Source organism: Petromyzon marinus, chromosome 82, assembly GCF_048934315.1.
Source record: "Petromyzon marinus isolate PM22_M1 ecotype Great Lakes invasive population chromosome 82, UKy_Petmar_22M1.pri1.0, whole genome shotgun sequence".
Taxonomy (NCBI): Eukaryota; Metazoa; Chordata; class Hyperoartia; order Petromyzontiformes; family Petromyzontidae; genus Petromyzon; species Petromyzon marinus.
In genome coordinates, this window is record NC_133747.1 from 5,769,540 (window position 1) to 5,781,417 (window position 11,878).

An 11,878-nucleotide genomic window follows, 5' to 3' on the forward strand; every position below is an offset into this window, starting at 1 on the left:
CTCTGTGTGTCTCTATGGGTCTCTGTGGGTCTCTATGAGTATGGGTGTCTGTGGGTCTCTATGGGTCTCTGTGTGTCTCTATGTGTCTCTGTGTGTCTCTATGTGTCTCTATGGGTCTCTGTGTGTCTCTATGGGTCTCTACGAGAATGGGTCTCTGTGGGTCTCTGTGTGTCTCTGTGGGTCTCTACGAGAATGGGTCTCTGTGGGTCTCTATGTGTCTCTGTGGGTCTCAATGAGTATGGGTCTCTGTGGGTCTCTATGAGTATGGGTCTCTGTGTGTCTCTGTGTGTCTCTGTGGGTCTCTGTGGGTCTCTGTGGGTGTCTATGAGTATGGGTGTCTGTGGGTCTCTGTGTGTCTCTGTGGGTCTCCATGAGTCTGTGTGGGTCTCTGTGGGTCTCTGAGAATGGGTCTCTATGAGTCTCTGTGGGTCTCTATGGGTCTCTGTGGGTCTCTGCGAATGGGTCTCTATGAGTATGGGTCTCTGTGGGTCTCTGTGGGTCTCTATGAGTATGGGTCTCTGTGGGTCTCTGTGGGTCTCTATGAGTCTCTGTGGGTCTCTGCGAATGGGTCTCTATGAGTATGGGTCTCTATGGGTCTCTGTGGGTCTCTATGGGTCTCTGTGGGTCTCTGTGGGTCTCTGTGGGTCTCTGTGGGTCTCTATGAGTCTCTGTGGGTCTCTGCGAATGGGTCTCTATGAGTATGGGTCTCTGTGGGTCTCTGTGGGTCTCTATGAGTCTCTGTGGGTCTCTGCGAATGGGTCTCTATGAGTATGGGTCTCTGTGGGTCTCTGTGGGTCTCTATGGGTCTCTATGGGTCTCTGTGGGTCTCTATGGGTCTCTGTGAGTCTCTGTGGGTCTCTGTGGGTCTCTATGAGTCTCTCTGAGAATGGGTCTCTATGGGTCTCTGTGTGTCTCTGTGTGTCTCTGTGGGTCTCTATGAGTCTCTCTGAGAATGGGTCTCTATGGGTCTCTATGGGTCTCTGTGGGTCTCTGTGGGTCTCTGAGAATGGTTCTCTGTGGGTCTCTGTGGGTCTCTATGAGCATGGGTCTCTATGAGTCTCTGTGGGTCTCTATGTGTCTCTATGTGTCTCTATGAGTCTCTCTGAGAATGGGTCTCTATGGGTCTCTGTGTGTCTCTGTGATGATTTCAGTCACTTACCTGATAGCTGCTCACATACTTTTCTAATGGGTGTGTGGGTGGTGGTGTGTGGGTGGTGTGTGTGGGTGGTGGTGTGTGGGTGGTGGTGTGTGGGTGGTGGTGTGTGGGTGGTGGTGTGTGGGTGGTGGTGTGTGGGTGGTGGTGTGTGGGGGGTGGTGTGTGGGTGGTGGTGTGTGGGTGGTGGTGTGTGGGGGGTGGTGTGTGGGTGGTGGTGTGTGGGTGGTGGTGTGTGTGGGTGGTGGTGTGTGGGTGGTGGTGTGTGGGTGGTGGTGTGTGGGTGGTGGTGTGTGGGTGGTGGTGTGTGGGTGGTGGTGTGTGGGTGGTGGTGTGTGGGTGGTGGTGTGTGGGTGGTGGTGTGTGGGTGGTGGTGTGTGGGTGGTGGTGTGTGGGGGGTGGTGTGTGGGTGGTGGTGTGTGGGTGGTGGTGTGTGGGTGGTGGTGTGTGGGGGGTGGTGTGTGGGTGGTGGTGTGTGGGTGGTGGTGTGTGGGGGGTGGTGTGTGGGTGGTGGTGTGTGGGTGGTGGTGTGTGTGGGTGGTGGTGTGTGGGTGGTGGTGTGTGGGTGGTGGTGTGTGGGTGGTGGTGTGTGGGTGGTGGTGTGTGGGTGGTGGTGTGTGGGTGGTGGTGTGTGGGTGGTGGTGTGTGGGTGGTGGTGTGTGGGTGGTGGTGTGTGGGGGGTGGTGTGTGGGTGGTGGTGTGTGGGTGGTGGTGTGTGGGTGGTGGTGTGTGGGGGGTGGTGTGTGGGGGGTGATGTGTGGGTGGTGGTGTGTGGGGGGTGGTGTGTGGGTGGTGGTGTGTGGGTGGTGGTGTGTGGGGGGTGGTGTGTGGGTGGTGGTGTGTGGGTGGTGGTGGTGTGTGGGTGGTGGTGTGTGTGGGTGGTGGTGTGTGGGTGGTGGTGTGTGGGTGGTGGTGTGTGGGTGGTGGTGTGTGGGTGGTGGTGTGTGGGTGGTGGTGTGTGGGTGGTGGTGTGTGTGGGGTGATGTGTGGGGGGTGGTGTGTGGGGGGTGGTGTGTGGGGGGTGATGTGTGGGTGGTGGTGTGTGGGTGGTGGTGGTGTGTGGGTGGTTGTGGGTGGGTGGTGGTGTGTGGGGTGGTGTGTGGGTGGTGGTGTGTGGGGGGTGGTGTGTGGGTGGTGGTGTGTGTGGGGTGATGTGTGGGGGGTGGTGTGTGGGGGGTGGTGTGTGGGTGGCGGTGTGTGGGTGGTGGTGTGTGGGTGGTGGTGTGTGGGTGGTGGTGTGTGGGGGGTGATGTGTGTGGGGGGTGGTGTGTGTGTGTCAGTGTTTGTGTGTCAGTGTGTGTCTGTGTGTGTCTGTGTGTGGGTGTCAGTGTGTGTGTCAGTGTGTGTGTGTCACTGTGTATGTGTGGGTGGTGGTGGGTGGGTGGTGGTGTGTGGGGGGTGGTGTGTGTGTGTGTGTCAGTGTGTGTGTGTGTCACTGTGTATGTGTGGGTGGTGGTGGGTGGGTGGTGGTGTGTGGGGGGTGGTGTGTGTGTGTGTGTCAGTGTGTGTGTGTGTCACTGTGTATGTGTGGGTGGTGGTGTGTGGGGGGTGGTGTGTGTGTGTCAGTGTGTGTGTGTTTGTGTCAGTGTGTGTGTGTGTGTGTCAGTGTGTGTGTGTGTCAGTGTGCCTCAAATATTGGAAGAATTCACCCCCTGTGAATAGCCGGTTGAGGAGCCATCTGTTGAGGAAGTACTGAAGGCGATCCGGAGTCTGAGACCAGGAAAGGCAGCGGGCAGAGATGATCTCCCAAGCGAAATGCTGAGGGAGGGTGGAGTTTGTGCACAGACTGCCCTATATGACATCATAACAACAGTCTGGACCACTGGACGGGTCCCGCAGGATTGGAAGGATGCCCTGGTGGTCCCCCTTTTTAAGAAGGGGGACCGCACAGACTGTAACAACTACAGGGGCATCTCACTCCTCAGTGTGCCGGGAAAGGTCCTGGCAAGGATTATTCAATATCGCCTTGCCAGGCACGCTGAGGAGAGGCTTGCGGTGCCCCAATGCGGTTTCAGGAAAAGGCGGTCCTGCACAGATGCCATATTTTTCCGTCTGCTACAGCAGAGGTGTAGGGAATTCCAGCAAGACCTACATCTCTGCTTTATTGACCTGGTCAAGGCCTATGATACCATCAGTAGGCCTGGGCTTTGGGTTGTTCTTCGTGCTTTTGGAGTCCCTGACCCTCTGCTCACGATCATTAAGGACCTTCATGATGGTGAGCGGGCCCGGGTAAAACTACGTGGCCGGGAGTCAGAGCCATTCCCTGTACACCTTGGGGTGCGACAGGGATGTCCTCTGGCTCCCACATTATTTAACATCTATTTTGACCACGTTGTTCGTGAATCCTTCAATAGCTGTACCGGGGGAATCTCCATATGTTACAGATATAATGGGAGGCTGATCGATGCCCGGGTGTCCAGTCAAGGGATGGCTCCCTATTGCTCAACCATGTTATGTATGCCGATGATTTGGTAATAGCTGCTCAGTCAGAGGAGGAGTTGGAGACGCTGCTGCTGAGACTGGAGCGTGCCACTAAGAGGTGGGGCCTTACCATCAGCCCCACTAAAACTAAGCACCTGCCTGGGTATTTTGTACCATCGGACACTCCACCCCCACAACTCCCAATCGGTGATGGGGCAGTTGTGGGGAGAGTGGAGCGTTTCCCATGCCTGGGCAGTGTGCTCATGACCAGCTCTGGCTTAACAGCAGAAGTCTCACTCCGAATCAGTCGAGCGGCAATATCTTTTCATCGCTTGCATAACGCTGTGTGGAAGCTACCTGGTCTGTCGCTCCGGACTAAGCTTCAGGTCTTCTCGGCCACGGTCATTCCCTCCCTTCTCTACGCTTGCGAAACGTGGACCCCCCTAATGGAACATCTTCGCCGGTTAGAAACATTTAGGCTGGCCTGCCTACGATCCATCCTGGGTTTAACCTGGAGGCTGGATTGTGTGGGGAGCTCACAAATCCTTGAAAGATCTGGGCAGGGTCCCATCGGTGAGCTCCTCCGGCATGCAAGGCTGCGATGGCTGGGTCATGTAGCCCGCATACCCAGCCACCGCATGCCGAAACAGCTTTTGTTTGGCCGGATTGAGGGGGCTAAGCGGGCGCGGCACGGGCTAGAGAAGAGATGGAGTGACGTGGTACAGGAGGACGTGGAGCTGAGTGGACTTGCCGATGACTGGTACCAGCGGTGTCAAGATCGGCCTCTGTGGAGGAGGCTCGTGAAGGATGCTACTGGGCAGTTGGAGGCAGTCGCCCTCCAAGAACAACGGAGGGCGGAGGAGCGACGCTCACAACAACGAGCGGAGCGCCGGGTGGCTAAAGCACAGCAGATTGGCACAGTAGGGGGCACAGGTGGTGCATCAGCCAGTCATCTCAGTCAGTCGACCCGTGGCACCTGCTGGGTCTGCCCCGTGACCTCCTGCCAGCGGGCGTTCGACACTTCACGTGGCCTCAGGGTGCACATAGCCTGGCACAAGCGTCGTGGTGACGTCACCGCCACTTAGTGGCGAATGGCGGTTGTTGTTGTTGTGTGTGGGGGTGTCTGTGTGTATATGTGTGTGTGTGGGGGTGTGTCGGTGTGTGTGTGTATGTCTGTGTGTGTGTGTCTGTGTGATCAGTGTGGGTGTGGGTGGGGAGGTGTCTGTGTGCTGCTGCTACTCGCTACTAACAGCACTTGCCCCTACAGCCATGCTAGAGGCTACCTAGGGTAGCTTTGTCTGTGTCTGTGTAACTGCACTTGCCCCTACAGCCCTGCTAGAGGCTACCTGGTGAAGCTTTGTCTGTGTCTGTGTGACTGCACTTGCCCCTACAGCCCTGCTAGAGGCTACCTGGGGGAGCTTTGTCTGTGTGACTGCACTTGCCCCTACAGCCCTGCTAGAGGCTACCTGGAGAGCTTTGTCTGTGTCTGTGTGACTGCACTTGCCCCTACAGCCCTGCTAGAGGCTACCTGGGGGAGCTTTGTCTGTGTCTGTGTGACTGCACTTGCCCCTACAGCCCTGCTAGAGGCTACCTGGGGGAGCTTTGTCTGTGTCTGTGTAACTGCACTTGCCCCTATAGCCCTGCTAGAGGCTACCTGGGGGAGCTTTGTCTGTGTCTGTGTGACTGCACTTGCCCCTACAGCCCTGCTAGAGGCTACCTGGGGGAGCTTTGTCTGTGTGACTGCACTTGCCCCTACAGCCCCGCTAGAGGCTACCTGGGGGAGCTTTGTCTGTGTCTGTGTAACTGCACTTGCCCCTACAGCCCCGCTAGAGGCTACCTGGGGGAGCTTTGTCTGTGTCTGTGTGACCGCACTTGCCCCTACAGCCCTGCTAGAGGCTACCTGGGGGAGCTTTGTCTGTGTGACTGCACTTGCCCCTACAGCCCTGCTAGAGGCTACCTGGGGGAGCTTTGTCTGTGTGACTGCACTTGCCCCTACAGCCCCGCTAGAGGCTACCTGGGGGAGCTTTGTCGGTGTCTGTGTGACTGCACTTGCCCCTACAGCCCTGCTAGAGGCTACCTGGGGGAACTTTGTGTCTGTGTGACTGCACTTGCCCCTACAGCCCTGCTAGAGCCTACCTGAGGGAGCTTTGTCTGTGTCTGTGTAATGGGTGGGGTCAAGGGTCGTCGTGGGGTCACGTGGTGCGTGCCAAGAACCCCGTAGCCTCTGGGCGATCTGCGTCAACAAGTCGGAGAGTGGGTGGGGGGGTGGGTGAGTGGGGTAGTGGGTGGGTGAGCGGGTGAGTGGGTGGGTTAGTGAGTGGGTGGGTGGGTGAGTGAGTGAGTGGGTGGGTGAGTGGTTGGGTGGGTGGGTGAGTGGGTGGGTGAGTGAGTGGGTGGGTGGGTGAGTGAGTGAGTGGGTGGGTGGGTGAGTGGTTGGGTGGGTGGGTGAGTGGGTGGGTGAGTGAGTGGGTGGGTGGGTGAGTGAGTGGGTGAGTGGGTGGGTGAGTGAGTGGGTGGGTGGGTGAGTGAGTGGGTGAGTGGGTGAGTGAGTGAGTGGGTGAGTGGGTGGGTGGGTGAGTGGGTGGGTGGGTGGGTGAGTGAGTGAGTGGGTGAGTGGGTGGGTGGATGAGTGGGTGGGAGAGTGGGTGGGTGGGTGAGTGGGTGGGGGGGTGAGTGAGTGGGTGGGGGGGTGAGTGGGTGAGTGGGTGGGTGAGTGAGTGAGTGGTTGAGTGGGTGGGTGGGTGGGAGAGTGGGTGGGTGGGTAGGTGGGTGGGTGAGTGAGTGGGTGGGTGAGTGAGTGGGTGAGTGAGTGAGTGGGTAAGTGAGTGGGTGGGTAGGTGGGTGAGTGAGTGGGTGGGTGGGTGAGTGGTTGGGTGAGTGGGTGGGTGGGTGAGTGGGTGGGTGGGTGGGTGAGTGGGTGGGTGGGTGAGTGGGTGAGTGAGTGAGTGGGTGAGTGGGTGAGTGGGTGGGTGGGTGAGTGGGTGAGTGGGTGGGTGGGTGGGTGAGTGAGTGGGTGGGTGGGTGGGAGAGTGGGTGGGTGGGTGGGTGAGTGGGTGGGTGGGTGAGTGAGTGGGTGGGTGGGTGAGTGGGTGGGTGGGAGAGTGGGTGGGTGGGTGGGTGAGTGGGTGGGTGGGTGAGTGAGTGGGTGGGTGGGAGAGTGGGTGGGTGGGTAGGTGGGTGGGTGAGTGAGTGGGTGGGTGAGTGAGTGGGTGGGTGAGTGAGTGAGTGTGTGGGTGGGAGAGTGGGTGAGTGAGTGGGTGAGTGAGTGGGTGAGTGAGTGAGTGGGTAAGTGAGTGGGTGGGTGGGTGAGTGGGTGGGTGCGTGGGTGAGTGGTTGGGTGAGTGGGTGGGTGGGTGGGTGAGTGGGTGGGTGACTGAGTGGGTGGGTGGGTGAGTGGGTGGGTGGGTGAGTGGGTGAGTGGGTGAGTGGGTGAGTGGGTGGGTGAGTGAGTTGGTGGGTGGGTGAGTGGGTGAGTGAGTGAGTGAGTGGGTGGGTGGGTGAGTGGGTGAGTGGGTGGGTGAGTGCTTGAGTGGGTGGGTGGTTGGTGAGTGGGTGGGTGGGTGAGTGGGTGGGTGGGTGAGTTGGTGGGTGGGTGAGTGGGTGAGTGAGTGAGTGGGTGAGTGGGTGGGTGGGTGAGTGGGTGGGTGGGTGAGTTGGTGGGTGGGTGAGTGGGTGAGTGAGTGGGTGGGTGAGTGGGTGAGTGGGTGGGTGGGTGGGTGAGTGGGTGAGTGGGTGGGTGAGTGCTTGAGTGGGTGGGTGGTTGGTGAGTGGGTGGGTGGGTGAGTGGGTGGGTGGGTGAGTTGGTGGGTGGGTGAGTGGGTGAGTGAGTGAGTGGGTGAGTGGGTGGGTGGGTGAGTGGGTGGGTGGGTGAGTTGGTGGGTGGGTGAGTGGGTGAGTGAGTGGGTGGGTGAGTGGGTGAGTGGGTGGGTGGGTGAGTGAGTGGGTGGGTGAGTGGGTGGGTGAGTGGGTGGGTGAGTGCTTGAGTGGGTGGGTGGGTGGGTGAGTGGGTGGGTGGGTGGGTGAGTGGGTGAGTGGGTGGGTGGGTAGGTGAGTGGGTGGGTGGGTGAGTGGATGGGTGAGTGGGTGAGTGAGTGGGTGGGTGAGTGGGTGGTTGGGTGAGTGAGTTGGTGTGTGGGTGCGTGGGTGAGTAGGTGGGTGAGAGAGTGGGTGGGTGGGGTGATTTGGTGGGTGGGGTGAGTGGGTGGGTGGGTGAGTGGGTGGGTGAGTGGGTGGGTGCGTGGGTGAGTAGGTGGGTGAGAGAGTGGGTGGGGTGATTTGGTGGGTGGGGTGAGTGGGTGGGTGGGTGAGTGGGTGGGAGAGTGGGTGAGTGGGTGAGTGGGTGGGTGAATGGGTGGGTGAGTGGGTGGGTGGGTGAGTGGGTGGGTGAGTGGGTGGGTGAGTGGGTGGGTGGGTGAGTGGGTGGGAGAGTGGGTGAGTGGGTGAGTAGGTGGATGGGGTGGGTGAGTGGGTGGGTGAGTGGGTGGGTGAGTGGGTGGGTGGGTGAGTGAGCGGGTGATTGGGTGGGTGAGTGGGTGGGTGAGTGCGTGAGTTGGTGAGTGGGTGGGTGGGTGGGGTGGGTGAGTGAGTGAGTGGGTGAGTGGGGTGAGTGGGTGGGTGAGTGAGTGGGTGGGTGGGTGAGTGGGTGGGTGAGTGAGTGGGTGTGTGGGTGAGTGGGTGGGTTGGTGGGTGGGTGAGTGGGGTGGGTGGGTGAGTGGGTGGGTCAGTGAGTGGGTGGGGTGAGTGGGTGGGTGAGTGGGTGAGTGGGTGAGTGGATTAGATGGTGAGTGTGTTGGTAAGTGGGTGGGTGGGTGGATGGATGGGTGAGTGGGTGGGTAGGTGGGTGAGTCGGTGCGTGGGTGAGTGGGTGGGTGGGTGAGTGGGTGGGTGGGTGAGTTGTTGAGTGGGTGGGTGGGTGAGTGCGTGGGTGGGTGGGGTGGGTGGGTGAGTGTGTGGGTGACTGGGTGAGTGGGTGAGTGAGTGGGTGAGTTGGTGGGTGAGTGGCTGAGTGGGTGGGTGAGTGGGTGGGTGGGTGGGTGAGCGGGTGGGTGAGTGAGTGGGTGTGTGAGTGGGTGTGTGGGTGAGTGGGTGGGTTGGTGGGTGGGTGAGTGGGGTGGGTAGGTGAGTGGGTGAGTGGGTGGGTAGGTGGGTGAGTGGGTGGGTGGGTGAGTTGGTGAGTGAGTTGGTGAGTGGGTTGGTGGGTGGGGTGAGTGGGTGGGTAAGTGGGTGGGTGAGTGGGTGAGTGAGTGGGTGAGTTGGTGGGTGAGTGGCTGAGTGGGTGGGTTGGTGGGTGGGTGAGTGGGGTGGGTAGGTGAGTGGGTGAGTGGGTGGGTAGGTGGGTGAGTGGGTGGGTGGGTGAGTTGGTGAGTGAGTTGGTGAGTGGGTTGGTGGGTGGGGTGAGTGGGTGGGTAAGTGGGTGGGTGAGTGCGTGAGTTGGTGAGTGAGTTGGTGAGTGAGTGGGTGGGTGGGTGAGTGGGGTGGGTGGGTGGGGTGGGTGAGTTAGTGAGTGGGTGGGTGATTGGGTGGGAGAGTGAATGGGTGGGTGGCAGAGTGGGTGGGTGGGAAAGTGGGTTGGTGGATGAGTGGGTAGGAGAGTGGGTGGGTGGGTGGATGCGTGGGTGAGTGGGTGGGTAGGTGGGTGAGTGGGTGGGTGGGTGAATTGGTGATTGAGTTTGTGAGTGGGTGCGTGGGTGAGTGAGTGGGTGAGTGCATGGGTGTGTGGGTGGGTGGGTGGGTGAGTGGGTGGGTGAGTGGCTGAGTGGGTGGGTGAGTGGGTGGGTGGCTGCGTGGGTGGGTGGGTGTGGTGGGTGGGGTGGGTGGGGTGGGTGGGTGAGTGGATGGGTGGTTGAGTGGGTGGGTGAGTGGGTAAGTGAGTTGGTGAGTGGGTGGTTGGGTGAGTGGGTGTGTGTGTAAGTGTGTTTGTGTGTAAGTGTGTGTGTGTAAGTGTGTGTGTAAGTAAGTGTGTGTGTGTAAGTGTGTGTGGAGCGGTAGTGTAGTGGTTAGCGCTACGCTGCGCTATGAACCTGGCGACCCGGGTTCGATTCCCGCTCACGGCCAACACCAGTGACGATTATCTGAACCGGTCCCGGACCTCCCCTAGGTCGACTCAGCCTCAAATGAGTACCTGGTGCGGTGTGTAAACATCGCCACTAGGGAGACAAAGGCGGTCGGGCGTGGTGCTGGCCACCCACCCCCTCGTGTACCGTTCCGGCCTTCATAGGTGCTCGCTAACAGCACTTGCCCCTACAGTCTGTTAAGGCTATATGGGGGATCTTTATCTTTGTGTAAGTGTGTAAGTGTGTAAGTGTGTAAGTGTGTGTGTAAGTGTGTGTGTAAGTGTGTGTGTAAGTGTGTGTGTAAGTGTGTGTGTAAGTGTGTGTGTAAGTGTGTGTGTAAGTGTGTGTGTAAGTGTGTGTGTAAGTGTGTGTGTAAGTGTGTGTGTAAGTGTGTGTGTAAGTGTGTGTGTAAGTGTGTGTGTAAGTGTGTGTGTAAGTGTGTGTGTAAGTGTGTGTGTAAGTGTGTGTGTAAGTGTGTGTGTAAGTGTGTGTGTAAGTGTGTGTGTAAGTGTGTGTGTAAGTGTGTGTGTAAGTGTGTGTGTAAGTGTGTGTGTAAGTGTGTGTGTAAGTGTGTGTGTAAGTGTGTGTGTAAGTGTGTGTGTAAGTGTGTGTGTAAGTGTGTGTGTAAGTGTGTGTGTAAGTGTGTGTGTAAGTGTGTGTGTAAGTGTGTGTGTAAGTGTGTGTGTAAGTGTGTGTGTAAGTGTGTGTGTAAGTGTGTGTGTAAGTGTGTGTGTAAGTGTGTGTGTAAGTGTGTGTGTAAGTGTGTGTGTAAGTGTGTGTGTAAGTGTGTGTGTAAGTGTGTGTGTAAGTGTGTGTGTAAGTGTGTGTGTAAGTGTGTGTGTAAGTGTGTGTGTAAGTGTGTGTGTAAGTGTGTGTGTAAGTGTGTGTGTAAGTGTGTGTGTAAGTGTGTGTGTAAGTGTGTGTGTAAGTGTGTGTGTAAGTGTGTGTGTAAGTGTGTGTGTAAGTGTGTGTGTAAGTGTGTGTGTAAGTGTGTGTGTAAGTGTGTGTGTAAGTGTGTGTGTAAGTGTGTGTGTAAGTGTGTGTGTAAGTGTGTGTGTAAGTGTGTGTGTAAGTGTGTGTGTAAGTGTGTGTGTAAGTGTGTGTGTAAGTGTGTGTGTAAGTGTGTGTGTAAGTGTGTGTGTAAGTGTGTGTGTAAGTGTGTGTGTAAGTGTGTGTGTAAGTGTGTGTGTAAGTGTGTGTGTAAGTGTGTGTGTAAGTGTGTGTGTAAGTGTGTGTGTAAGTGTGTGTGTAAGTGTGTGTGTAAGTGTGTGTGTAAGTGTGTGTGTAAGTGTGTGTGTAAGTGTGTGTGTAAGTGTGTGTGTAAGTGTGTGTGTAAGTGTGTGTGTAAGTGTGTGTGTAAGTGTGTGTGTAAGTGTGTGTGTAAGTGTGTGTGTAAGTGTGTGTGTAAGTGTGTGTGTAAGTGTGTGTGTAAGTGTGTGTGTAAGTGTGTGTGTAAGTGTGTGTGTAAGTGTGTGTGTAAGTGTGTGTGTAAGTGTGTGTGTAAGTGTGTGTGTAAGTGTGTGTGTAAGTGTGTGTGTAAGTGTGTGTGTAAGTGTGTGTGTAAGTGTGTGTGTAAGTGTGTGTGTAAGTGTGTGTGTAAGTGTGTGTGTAAGTGTGTGTGTAAGTGTGTGTGTAAGTGTGTGTGTAAGTGTGTGTGTAAGTGTGTGTGTAAGTGTGTGTGTAAGTGTGTGTGTAAGTGTGTGTGTAAGTGTGTGTGTAAGTGTGTGTGTAAGTGTGTGTGTAAGTGTGTGTGTAAGTGTGTGTGTAAGTGTGTGTGTAAGTGTGTGTGTAAGTGTGTGTGTAAGTGTGTGTGTAAGTGTGTGTGTAAGTGTGTGTGTAAGTGTGTGTGTAAGTGTGTGTGTAAGTGTGTGTGTAAGTGTGTGTGTAAGTGTGTGTGTAAGTGTGTGTGTAAGTGTGTGTGTAAGTGTGTGTGTAAGTGTGTGTGTAAGTGTGTGTGTAAGTGTGTGTGTAAGTGTGTGTGTAAGTGTGTGTGTAAGTGTGTGTGTAAGTGTGTGTGTAAGTGTGTGTGTAAGTGTGTGTGTAAGTGTGTGTGTAAGTGTGTGTGTAAGTGTGTGTGTAAGTGTGTGTGTAAGTGTGTGTGTAAGTGTGTGTGTAAGTGTGTGTGTAAGTGTGTGTGTAAGTGTGTGTGTAAGTGTGTGTGTAAGTGTGTGTGTAAGTGTGTGTGTAAGTGTGTGTGTAAGTGTGTGTGTAAGTGTGTGTGTAAGTGTGTGTGTAAGTGTGTGTGTAAGTG